The sequence below is a fragment of the Dufourea novaeangliae genome, unplaced genomic scaffold (assembly GCF_001272555.1).
Source record: "Dufourea novaeangliae isolate 0120121106 unplaced genomic scaffold, ASM127255v1 scaffold7, whole genome shotgun sequence".
In the NCBI taxonomy this organism is placed as follows: Eukaryota; Metazoa; Arthropoda; class Insecta; order Hymenoptera; family Halictidae; genus Dufourea; species Dufourea novaeangliae.
In genome coordinates this window covers 3,668,885-3,680,901 of record NW_015373896.1, presented here as the reverse complement: position 1 = coordinate 3,680,901, position 12,017 = coordinate 3,668,885, and the positions used below count along the sequence as shown (strand labels likewise).

At 46.6% G+C, this 12,017-nt stretch overlaps 1 protein-coding gene across 1 annotated transcript in view; it reads right to left on the bottom strand.

The window, feature by feature from the left end:
* The window catches only part of LOC107191848, a 185,058-nt gene that overhangs the window by 67,902 nt on the left and 105,139 nt on the right, over positions 1–12,017 (bottom strand). The window lies entirely within an intron of this gene.

The following is a 12,017-nucleotide window of genomic DNA, read 5'->3' as shown; positions in this document are numbered from 1 at the left end:
TGCGTGCACACGCCTTTACGAACGGCATTATACTAATCAATTTGTTCGCGGGGAGAAGTACATTGTCCGGGAGTAGGCGCGAGCTCGTAGAATCGAACGCAAGGCGTGTCCGCGGTCGCGATAAAATCCAAAGAAACCTCTCACCGCTGCTGCTGCTGCTGCTGCCGGCTACTTGTTTAACCTCTCGCCCGCGTTCCGTGGCGGATCGAGGTGTAATGAGCCGCGCCAATAGCGACGCGCCACTTATCGACGCGATCGATGAAATCGGTAATCTCGTTCCCGAAATTATGTGCGACGTAATGATTCGCGAATAAAGACGAGGGTGCGCCTCGTTGACACCTTGCTAACGAGAGTCGATGTCTTGTGGGTAGGGCTCGAATAGATCAATTGTGCGTCACGGTGTAGGTGAGGTTCCCACGTGCCCGGCGGACGGCGTGGAATATGTTTGAACTAATCAGAATGAATACTTAGACAGAAATTATATAGGATAGCGATAGCCAAATTCATTAACTCGTTCTAAAATTTTCGTTTGCATTTAAGAACACAAGTGTTTTTCTTTAGAATATTAGGTTGTTAATATATTTAAATATTCTGTAAATTGTAACTCAAAATATGTATAATTTTTTGATTCATCGAATCAATCGCATACGCACGGTGTTCGCTATGACGCGCCGTCCAAGTGACACCACCCGACCACGCATTGAAATCACCCGAGCAGCGCTACAGTCACTGGTGAGTTTATGGACTTGAATTCTCGTTAAAAAATTTATTCTGTCTATGATTTACTACTTACTAAACAACATTCACAAAAACAATGTTAAGCTTGGGTTGTTGTGGGTAAGATCTAACACTGAAGATATCGATAAACACGACAAACTTTTGAATATTTACAAATTTACAAGTTAATCAAATTCTTCCCTTTCATATCATAATAAAACTTGCAAGGGATCTTGATTTGTTTGGTAGTTCTTGTGTTGACACTTTAAATTCTCAGCAGACCAATATCAGAGAACAAGGAAGAAATAAAATTAGAAATTCTAGTCAGAAATTCAAGTGTTCTCGTGCGCTGCATCTCAGAAAAGTTGACATTCGCACAGGCACTTTCTTCTCTTGTCTCTAAGAGCCCGAGTAACAAGATTACTTTCATTTGTCACTCAAGAAAAATAGCTACCCACGCGCGACACCGTCGTAAACGCTTTCGTTCCTGAGGAAACGGTAACTTGTCATATTGACCGTCATTCGGTAGCGCGAGATCTGGGTCAACCGAATGCTCCGGAAGATTCGCGGTTCGACGAACAATCGGCCGTATATCATCGGTTATCACGACGTATCCGGCGATGACAGAGATACGGATAGGACGTCCCAGATTCTTCCGCGTTTATTCAGGCTCATCGTGTCACGAGCACAATCGGCGTTGTTACGCCTTGGACGATCAAGATCGATGACGTTACGAGCCGTGGCGACAGACGGCATTGGGACGGGTTCGGTTTCTATGGCCATCGTTCGTCGATCCTGTGCTCAGCAACGAAACGGTCCAATGAAGTCGAGAAAGGACAATAAGGAATTCGTTTACAGAACCTCGTGACGATGTATATTTCGATATGCAAGTTCCAAGAAGAAAAAAAAGAGGACAAAATCATCGAATCTCCGAGGCAATCGTAATTTTTACAGGCTATCTCAAAATAAAATATAGATTTCACAAAAATTGTGATTTAGTAATTTTTACATATTAAATACCGGCTCACGCTAACTTCTCCAATTCTTATTCTTGAAGGAAAGGAAAGGACATTTTGCTTACGTTCATTTTATCTGGATTGAAAAGAAACGATTATCCAAAGAGGTTACAACCAACAGAGGCACAATTTCTTCATATTCGCAGACCAAGCCACTTTGCCTCCTCGAACTATCGGCCGAACAGGATCCCTTGGATCATGTGCTCAATTACAGGCACAAAGGAGAGACGTGTCCGTGGCTTCATTTACTCCGCATGCATTCCGCCGTTTCAGCGGTTGCAAAATGCCCGACGATTTTGTAACAAGCGAAAGTATGCGCTAGTGTGCGCGACGGAACGTAAAAACTGATAATAAGCGATCGTTCCGCGTGTTACCGGTCTCGCTTACCCTGGGTTAGGCTAATGAGTAACTGCCGGGGCCGGGGTTGATAAATACGACTGGTCCGTATTGACAAGTTGCAATAAGGTAACGATATTAAATAACACCGTGTGCTGGTGGGACGGCGATGCACGACGAACAACCGCCACATTGAGAACGGGAAAGTGACACGACCCTCAAATTTGACAAAGCACACGGGGCTACTCACTGGCGTGGCGTTCATAAACCGTTTCTCTGTCGTGGTAGTCGCTTTCACGACTAATAAATTGAATATAAAAGCATGCCTATCAGGCCCGTGTACACTAGGAACTCACGATCTTTAGCGGGCGTTAAATTGGATTCGTTATGGTGGGCGTGTCGGCGCCGTAGTTTTGCATAATAAGAACGAGCCTGAATAGACCCGCGGGACAGACTTACGAGCCTTTTAGGATTGGAAATACACGGTGTTTAATAATAACGCAGGGGGAATTCCGGCGATTCACCGTTTCCAAAACGCCGGCCGACATTTGCATCGCTCCTTCTTCTAGGTCTTTTCAAGTTGAATCCGTTGGCCAGACGGTTTAGCGTCCTGTATTTAATGGTTCGTGTACAGTGCGTTGGAATATGTATCTTTCTCGTGTAAAGTGTCCCCGTGAAACGTCGAGATGACGGGGGCAACGATGAGAAACGAGCCCAATTATCCTGGTTTCTTTGTACGCGACAGCGGAGTCGCGGCCCGACAACAAAATGCCCCGGTCCTTCGTTCGGAGCGCTTCTTATGTTAGTAATAGTTTAATAGTAGTCGCAGTAATCGCATCCTACCTGATTCTCTCAGGCGTGCACGCAACCTCTGCAGCGGAACGTGTAATTTCAACTGTCGGAACCGTCAAAACTCTCAACCAGAGAGCGATTTCAATGGGGGAATCGGGAAGATGTGTCTGTTGGGATCGATGACTCTTTGAAACTCGTGGAAGAAGAAGATGTTCTTGAAGATAATGATAAATGTTTTCCTTGACGTTAGTTTTAAGGAAATACTGGTTTTGTGGACTTGCTACTGACTGTCGTGTCACAGTAAATTGTAGAATATTTATAGTTATGTGTAGCCACTTTTAAAATAAAGTAAGGTACATTTTCAAAAACTTTTTTCACATAGATCCCCCGAATACTGACACTTTTTTCATCACAAAAGTTGATAAGAAATTTTTTTAATTTTTATAGAATTTTGTAAAATTGTTGGTATAAAGTAAGAAGCAGGATTTCTTTTGTACGGGCTAGTAGGTATTCCTTAAAAAATGGAAGTCATTTTAGGTAGAATATAATAAGGGTCGTATTTCCACCTTGCGTGTCCTAAGGCCGTGAACACTGTATATTATGTAGGTAAATCCCCCGCGGAACGTGTAATTTCCTACGTTGGAACCATCAAAAACGCTCGTGCACCTTATAATTCTTCTTTCCTGCGTGCAGTTATTCGCCGTTCTATGCCACGCTAATACGTCGCATTGAACTTCACTGAAGCATCCCTTGCAATCTCGAAATTTCCCTTCCAAGAATAATTTTAAACGCGCAAGGTCCTCGGTCGGAACCGTCGGAAGCTCGTCAAATTGGTGCCCACGAAACTGTCAAAGAAATCGAAAAGTAACTACCGTTGAATCCTTCATCTCTTTCCAAGCTCAAAGTATTCCACGCGATAATCAAATCCGCGGCAATTAACTAAGTACAAGTTTACACCTATATAAAGGTCGGCCAAGGAACGCCCCTTGCGTCAGCCAACAACGCAAAACCAGGGTGGTGGACGGGGGGCTGCTGCTAATAAACTCATCCCGGCGAACGGAGCAAAACGGCACGCAGAACAAAATGAGAGTCCGCGCGCGTGCACGCGAGCCGAGCCTAAATTATCAGATCGTTACCAAGGCCCGGCGAAAACGAGCAACACGGCCGCCCCTGACCGTTGAATGAAGCGGAGAGTCGCGCGTATACGACAGGGGGGCCCCGATATGAATGGCGAGCGTAGCGAAGACGTAACAACCCGGCCACGGAAACGGAATGTCGCCTGAACGGTAGAAAATACGAGGCAACGCGGGCAGCGTATAATTAAATAGAGGAAATTAAAGAATTCCACCAGACGGTGGGACGAGAAGATGAAACGAAGAGGAAGATGGTCCCTAACGATACAGCAGGGCGGAATTACGCGAGCGTGGCCGAGAGTATACGAAAAGGGTGGCGGCGACATTAAAACCTCGGTCACCGCGGTACGCGCTCCTAAATCACCCGCGTTAATTGCTCGGCCGGAACGCACCGCGCCAGAGGCCGTCGTCGTCGCGTCGCCTCGAGTTTCGCAGTGATAAATTCGCGACGATTCATTCGCCGCGAGCACGCGCGTTCATTGTAGGTACACCAGGAGGGTTGTTTTCCGTCCTTGCGTTCGCGCGCCGCGCGTCCCCATCCTTTCCTCACCTTCTTTTCGCGAACGGGTTTATCGCGCCCGCTCGGATTGCAAGGTCGCGACCAGGAGGAATCCCCGGCCGTGTGAGGAACGGCTGTCAGCGAATTTGTTAGGCGGCCGTGTAATAAGTTCGCGGAATCGGTGGCCGCGAGTATCGCGTTTCGTGGCTGGGGGAAGGACGTGGGTTCGCGAGGATCGGACGTCAACGAGAATTCTGCTCGCCTTGGAATCTCCTTGGTGCAGGGAATGCGGGATGAATGTGTCCTTTTTTCGGGAAAGTTTGTGATTCGAGCGGTGAAATGTCGGGGGAAGTGTCGGGGATGTTGGAAAGTGTCGAATTAAAGAAATGATGTATTTATATGAAATGGTCTGCGAGAGTTTAAGCACACATTGTGAAAGATAACGGTCGTCGCGGCTGGACCGACAGATCGTTAAACGCTGCTCGAAAGATCCCGTTTATAAAAGGAAGTTCACTTTGGAATTTCATACTCATTATCGTATTTGTATTCCGTGTATTTACCATACGATACCGTACTCGCCTCGGCCTCGGTTTTTCGCATCGAATGGTTTTTCCGCGTTGCGTCGAGCGGACGCGATGATCCAATTATTACAAGACTGGGAAAGCAAAATGTGTTCGCGCGATTATTTACGATTCTTCCCGTTGATCGGGAAACTGTTTTCGGAAATCGTTATACGTGTAGGTTATGACCAGTATTTCAATATTAATTGGAGTAATCGTAGCGTAATCGTCGACGCGACAAACATTCACTTCGTTGATGAAAAAAAAAAACAAAACTAAATACATATTCTATGGGGCTGCTTCGTTGCTCTGTATCTACTCGAACCGTTCGCTCCCGTTGTTTCCGGCAGCTACTCGGACTCAAAACTTCGCGATTACCGTAAATCTTTTCTTACATAACAGCATTAAGAGGCCCGATATCAGCACCGGCTTTACGCGTACTATCGACCGGCATAAATTCTCGTGCACTGGCGGTTTTACATTCTAGACCTGTCTGACGGAACCTTTTTCAATTTCTGAATCGCTTAACGACCTCCGGAAGAATCTTACATACATGTTCGAAAAGCATGATTTTTCTCACCTAAACCGAAAGATTACCGTCAGATCACTGTCGCTGGATCAAAAGAAGAACTCTCGGAAGGAGTGATGGTACCGAAATACATTATCGGTAGTATGACAACCTAATGGCGTATATTCAAACTCAACTATCTTGAAAAATGATATTTTCGTAAGACCAGTACCATCAACGCTAGTCGAATTCGCACTACACAATCGATTTTCGATCGATTGTTAGTTACGATCGCGTATCAGTCTTCCACGCAAGCGATCGGTATATAATCCGAAAGTTCGCGCGCGCGAAACGGAAAGGAGCGGGTACTTGCAAAAGGTTCGTGAACGTGATTCGCGTTACATCACGTAATTAATGCGCTTCGCGTTCGACGACTGGTTCGCTGGCCGTAGCACACGTGTAATTCAGAGAGGAAGAGGGTGGGGGGAAGCGAAAACGATCGAATACAGGCGTTTCGCACCGTGACCGAACCGGGATTTAATTCTCCGGTAATCCGTGGGCTATTTTAATCGGGAGCGCGAGCGCGCGCCCGAGCACACGCGAAATTAATGGCGGCGGTCGGGCATTTATCAAGTTGCCCCGGAGATAAAGACGTTCCGATGATGGCGAGCGTGCGATATAAACTCGGCTATTAAACGGGTGAAAGTTTCGACGGGAGGGTATTCGCTATTTATATGGATTACCCGTTTCGAAGCGATAGACCCTGAGAACCCGAACGAATCGCGGCTCAACGGGTTGTCGGAAAATCGAGCGTTCGAAATAGATAATGGCAGACCGTTTCGAAACGAAGGCGTTTCGCGCTGGGCTTGTTAATGCTATCTGTTTCTACTGTTACAGACGATAAAATTTCAAACTCGTAATTTACGTTGATCTAAGAATGTAGATCCTATCACGTAATGTAATTCGCAAAATGGTACCAGTATAAAAGGGGAGACCGAAACAATTTTAGTCCCCAAAGGATCAATTTTAAACCATCAATCTGAAAATCCTTAAGATATTTCCTACGTTCACCTACGACAGGTTACTATCCCCAATTCCACGTAATCCACGGATCACGAATAATTGGTCGTGAATCCAGCGAGTTCCGGATGGGACGGCGATTCACGATGCATCGTAAAAGGAAGCAATGGGAGGTGAAGGGGATGGAAAAACAATGAAGGTCAACTCGCGCGGGTCGCGTTCCTCGCGTCGACACACCGGGCCCCCGAGAGAAAAAGAAATTGACGAGGAATGCGGGATGGGGTTAAACTGGCCGGGCCCCGCAGAATGCGAGAAAGACGTATGAGGGGGGCTTATCGTCCCTGCGTCTATTTCTCGATCGCTTCGAGCGGTAAATTCAACGCGCTCCTGTCTCCCTCCACAGACCTCGAGCGAGTAAATCGAGAGAGAGAGAGGGAGAGAGAGGGAGAATTGAAAGCGATTACTGTGGCAGAAGATAGGGGAAAAAAGGGCGGATCGACGCATGATAAGGGGCTTTCGTTATGACGAACGACGCTGGAATAACAGCTGCGGGAGGAATCCTCTCGGGCCACTATGAAAATTTGCCATTTTTCCTGTCGCCTGGACCATCGTTTCGTTCCCGTTTAAGAAGGGCCTTAACTCACACAAGGGGGATTAATCTCGTAAAACTACAGGCAGGTTATCGGGAGCCGGCTCCCGAAGACTTATTGACCTTATTAAAAGTTTCATAGGTTATCCAATAAATTCACGCGGTAATCTAGAGACGTAGACGAAAAAAACAGGCACCCTCCCCCCTTGGTTTTACGGAAGTTACGCGACGGGGTACGCGAAGTCGACTTATATGTACGCTTTAAGGGGTATAAATTTCATCGAACGACCGCGGATAGCCGCTTAGAGTGCCTGCGGCTTATGGTCTCTAAGTCCGATCGAAGACGAGTACCGGTCATTCGTTAACGAGAATTTAGATTCAAGGAAATATTAAGACTTATGGGTAAGACGGGTAGTAAGCGCGCGAAATGTCCTCCCGCTTAACGTTGGTAATTGTAAGGATTAAAATTATACGAGCTTCCTCGGTAGTATTTTTCGAATGTCCAGTTAATAGAAATCATCGATCAACGACTATTATTAACGTGGTGGACAGACGTTAGGAGTTTCGTTTAAACGTTCCTCGGTTCTGGGAGAAGGGTTGAAAACCCGAGAGGAAGCATTTCACGGGAATCCGTGGGACGTTGGAATGGAAATCTGGCCGTGATTCTATCGTTTTTTTTTGTTGTTTCTTGCCGCGAGAGACAGAATTATGATCCCGACTAGAGCGTTGGCGGCAGGGCCGTGCCACGGGGTCTGCGTAGGCCCCTGCCGGTTTCGCTCCGAACGGTAGCCAGGATCGAGCCACACGTCTCTAGCGAAATGCAGGCCACGCGTGCATCCTGCCGGTGGTTCCCCAGAAGCCTTTGGAAATTGCGCACGCCCATTGGCGTGGGACGGTTCCGTGATGGATTCGACTGGTCGTGTCTGCTTTCGATTTCTCTGTCTTCTGTCAGATTACTCGGTAAGTACTCCTTTGTGCACTTTAATCGTTCGTATAGTGGTCATCTTCTTGTATGGACACACACCGGTTCCCATTCGTAGAATTATCGCATCGATCGAAGAATCTGGTGGGAAGATTTTCTTGAAACTCCATGGATGGAGTCTTGAAAATGTTATGAGTCTGTTGAAAATACATTGATTTCTAAAAATAAAATTCTAGCACTACGTTTTTGTTATTGCAGCTTTCCTTTTGATATACATCCTCGTGATTCATGACATATTTGTGTGTGAATTCACACATTTCACCCACCACTGCCATATGCCCGTTTTCCAAAACGACATTTGTTATATAAACAATCTAACTCAATAATACAAATATTTCACCTTATGTTCATTTGAATGTGAAATTACTCGACAAACATATGATTCCGCAATGGAAAACCATAATTTAAGAATACTAAACTCATCCTTCCCATCATTCTTCATCTCATTCGCCACACTCGTACTTCACGCAACAACCAAGACGTACGTTCAACTAATGGAATTCGCTATCCCATGAATCAATGACGTACGAATAATCCAACAACCCCGATAAACGAGAAGATATCGTCTCTGGTCAATTTATCAAGGTCATCGGCACTCCAATGGGAACGTCGATAACGCGCGTATTATTAACAATTAATTAACGAGCACGTATTCGGCCGATCGTAAGAATTCGAGGCCTGCCGTGAGACCAGGATAACTGTGCTCTCTCCCACACCGGCACCCGTGGCGCGAGGATAAAACCGACTTTTCAGGCGTCGTGCACGCATATCTGGACGTGAGAACGACGGTGGTGTTTGACGACCGTGTAAAAAGCGCTCGGGGTTTTTAACCAGCGCGAAATAGGCCGACTGGCTCACCGATCGACAAGCCTATGCCTGAGTTTTATCAGCACCGATATACATGCATCAATATCCGCGAACGTCATTCGGTAAACATTCGGCGATGATGTAAGACGATCGTTCAGAGGTTTTTCCGTTTCTTGATATATATAGGTCGACACAGTTTTAGTTGTTGCGTCACACGGAGAGAACGAGTGGTTCGAGATTATTCAAAGCTTCGTTTGTCTACGGCGATACGCGATCGTGTTGTATAAGGATTTCCGTTCGCGAGACGGTGGGTAGGAAAGTAGAACTCTTTTTACGATTCAGAGCGATTACGTAAAATCGAGGTTTTTAATAATCTTATTTTCGTGTTTCTTAATAGTGTCTTATCGTATGCTAATGGTCGTGCCATTTACTAGTCGCTACTGGGCAATTAAATTCAGTTTTATGTTGCGCATAAAATCTGATAATCTCGAGCATTTTTTGCCACGTTTGCGAAACAAGGATTGTCTGATAGGGTAACGAATGTGCAATAATTCGATTATCTCGGGACTACTTGATTTTATGTACGATAGTTGTAACGTAATATTCCAACGTTATCATTTGTCTAGTGACTGTATACCATCGACACTACAAAAAGTGTAGTTTAATGATAGAAAAACGGCCAAGATCTGATTAACAATTTCCACAGAAGTAAAATTAATATTAATAACCCCTATCACTTTCAAGCTAGGTAAAATTCTTCTATTTTCCGTAAAAGTAGGCTCCGCATAAAATCGTTAAATAAAATCGTACAACGAAAACAAGTAAGAATGCATGACAGTAGGAAACACCTCGAAGCTTCCTTTCTCAAAGCAAAATGTCGCCATTCGAAAGTCTTCGCAAGGTCGCATCCAAACCAGTGGTACCAAGCCCGCGACCGAAAAAGTTTCTCGGTCCCCGGTTGAACTTCTAAAATTTATTAAACACCGAAAAAAAGTGTTATACGCAGAAATTATCATTCGCGAGCTCGCGTAAATACTCGGTATTCTCGACGATACTCAGCCTGGCCTTATTAACTGGCGATCATTCACAAAAGGAAGCGAGGGACGTTCACGGGAGAGGGGACTTACGCGTTGCGAGGACGAAAGAAGGAAACGACAGGGACGTGAGTTACGTACGGGACGCGTGGTGGCGGTCAAACACGGAGAAACGGATCGTAATTTCGTTCGGTTCGGGCCGGAGGAACGACGGCGATCGAGGGCTCTCGTGTTCCCTTTCGAAAGTCCCGGGCCATAACTCGAGGCGCGCGCACGCCGAGGGGCCCGACGTTCTCGCCCGGTTATGCATGAAACATTAAGGCCCGTATTACATCGGCTGATTAACGCGCGCTTTCACACGGGGAACGCGCTCGAACGAATCAACAATAACACGGCCGGTTGCCAGTTCGGAGAATTAATTTAGCATCGTCACCGAGCCGGCCCAGACCCCAGATAGGGCCCCGCCGGATTTATCCCCGCGGCGTCGCGAGTTTACGCGGCGCGTATTCGCCGTAAATACGGAACCCAACACCGCGCGCGCGGATCGCGAAACTCGTCGAATTACTCGGGTTTCAGAAGTGAACGATGCCACCGGCACAATTTCCCCCTTTCCCCCTCGACGGGAGTACATCGTCGGTGGATCTTATCGGTCGATATCTCGACCGACGGAGTCGCATCCGTGAAATGCGATCGACGCCGATCGTGATTCAATTCCGTGGCGATTCCCGCCCCGTTCCATCGACCGTCTACGCCTCGACTATCGACGGAGAAGTAAAAGGGGGAGGAGATCGTGGAAGATAGTTTCTCGAGATCGTGGAATAGACCGGAATGAGAAGGAAAAATTGTGCTCGTGTAATTTGTTATTTAACATTCCGGGCCCGGTACTGTAGCAATTATTTCGCGGCGATGGGATTCGATAGCACACGGCCCCACGCTTTCATCCAGGGCCGTTTTACGACACATCGAATACTCACCCTTCCACCGTCCATTTGTTGCCCAAGTGGAGATTATCTATCTACATATTTCTCCGGACTGCGAGATCCCTGGGGATACTTGAAATGATCGGTCGGAGCATATATCTCCGGCGAGAAGGAAAAAATCGGAGATAGCGAGCGTGTCCGATCTATCGATCGAGTGATACGCCATTGTGTTTCTCTAATTCGTTCCTCGGCGCACGTATTTAATCGCGATCGCTTGTGAATCGTGCGCCGGGATCGACGATGGCCTTGTCTGCACGGAAGTGTCCCCCTCCGATTTTGATAAAACTTCGTATGTCTGTTAAGCAGTGAAAAATAAGGGATACGTATTTTTTCTTATCGGCTGAGACGCGACTTTAAGGGGTGAAACCACCCCTCGAAGTTTCGACCCGAAAGTACTATCTCGAAAACCAGAGGAGATACATGAAAACTTCTAATGGACGAAGTTTCCGGTTTTTTATGTAGAATAAAATGGTGCTAACAAATTGTCCAAAATGTAATTTGTTTATAAGTATAAAAAACTTTCGGATCGAAACTTCGAGGGCTGGTTTCACCCCTTAAAGTTGCATCTGAGCCGATAAAATAAAATACGTACCCCTTATTTATGCCTGCTTAACAAACATACGAAGTTTCATTAATTCATTTCATTAATTTCATCTTGAAACAAAATTCGTGTAAAACAAAGAGCTTGTCCAGCTTAAGCGGCACTGTCTAAAACCTCGTTCCTACCACGACTGTCCCACCGAAACAGAATTCCTCAGAGACACCGCTCGGGGCAATGCACGCATCCGGAAGTGTGGCGACGCGGGCACGCAGGTACCACCGATCGAATAAATTCGTCCCCGCGGAATAGGTCGCCGCTCGGAAACGAGGAAAGGCTCTCAAGACGGCGGAATCCCAGCGGTTCGTTCCTCCCACGGTCGCATCGCAGGCCTTATCTGTCCCGCGTACGCGCTCAAATGCGTCGAAAAAGAATCGACCAGGCAGGCGGCGAGCGTACACACGTACAAACTGTACGCAACAAGCATGCTCGCGCCGCGTCGCGGT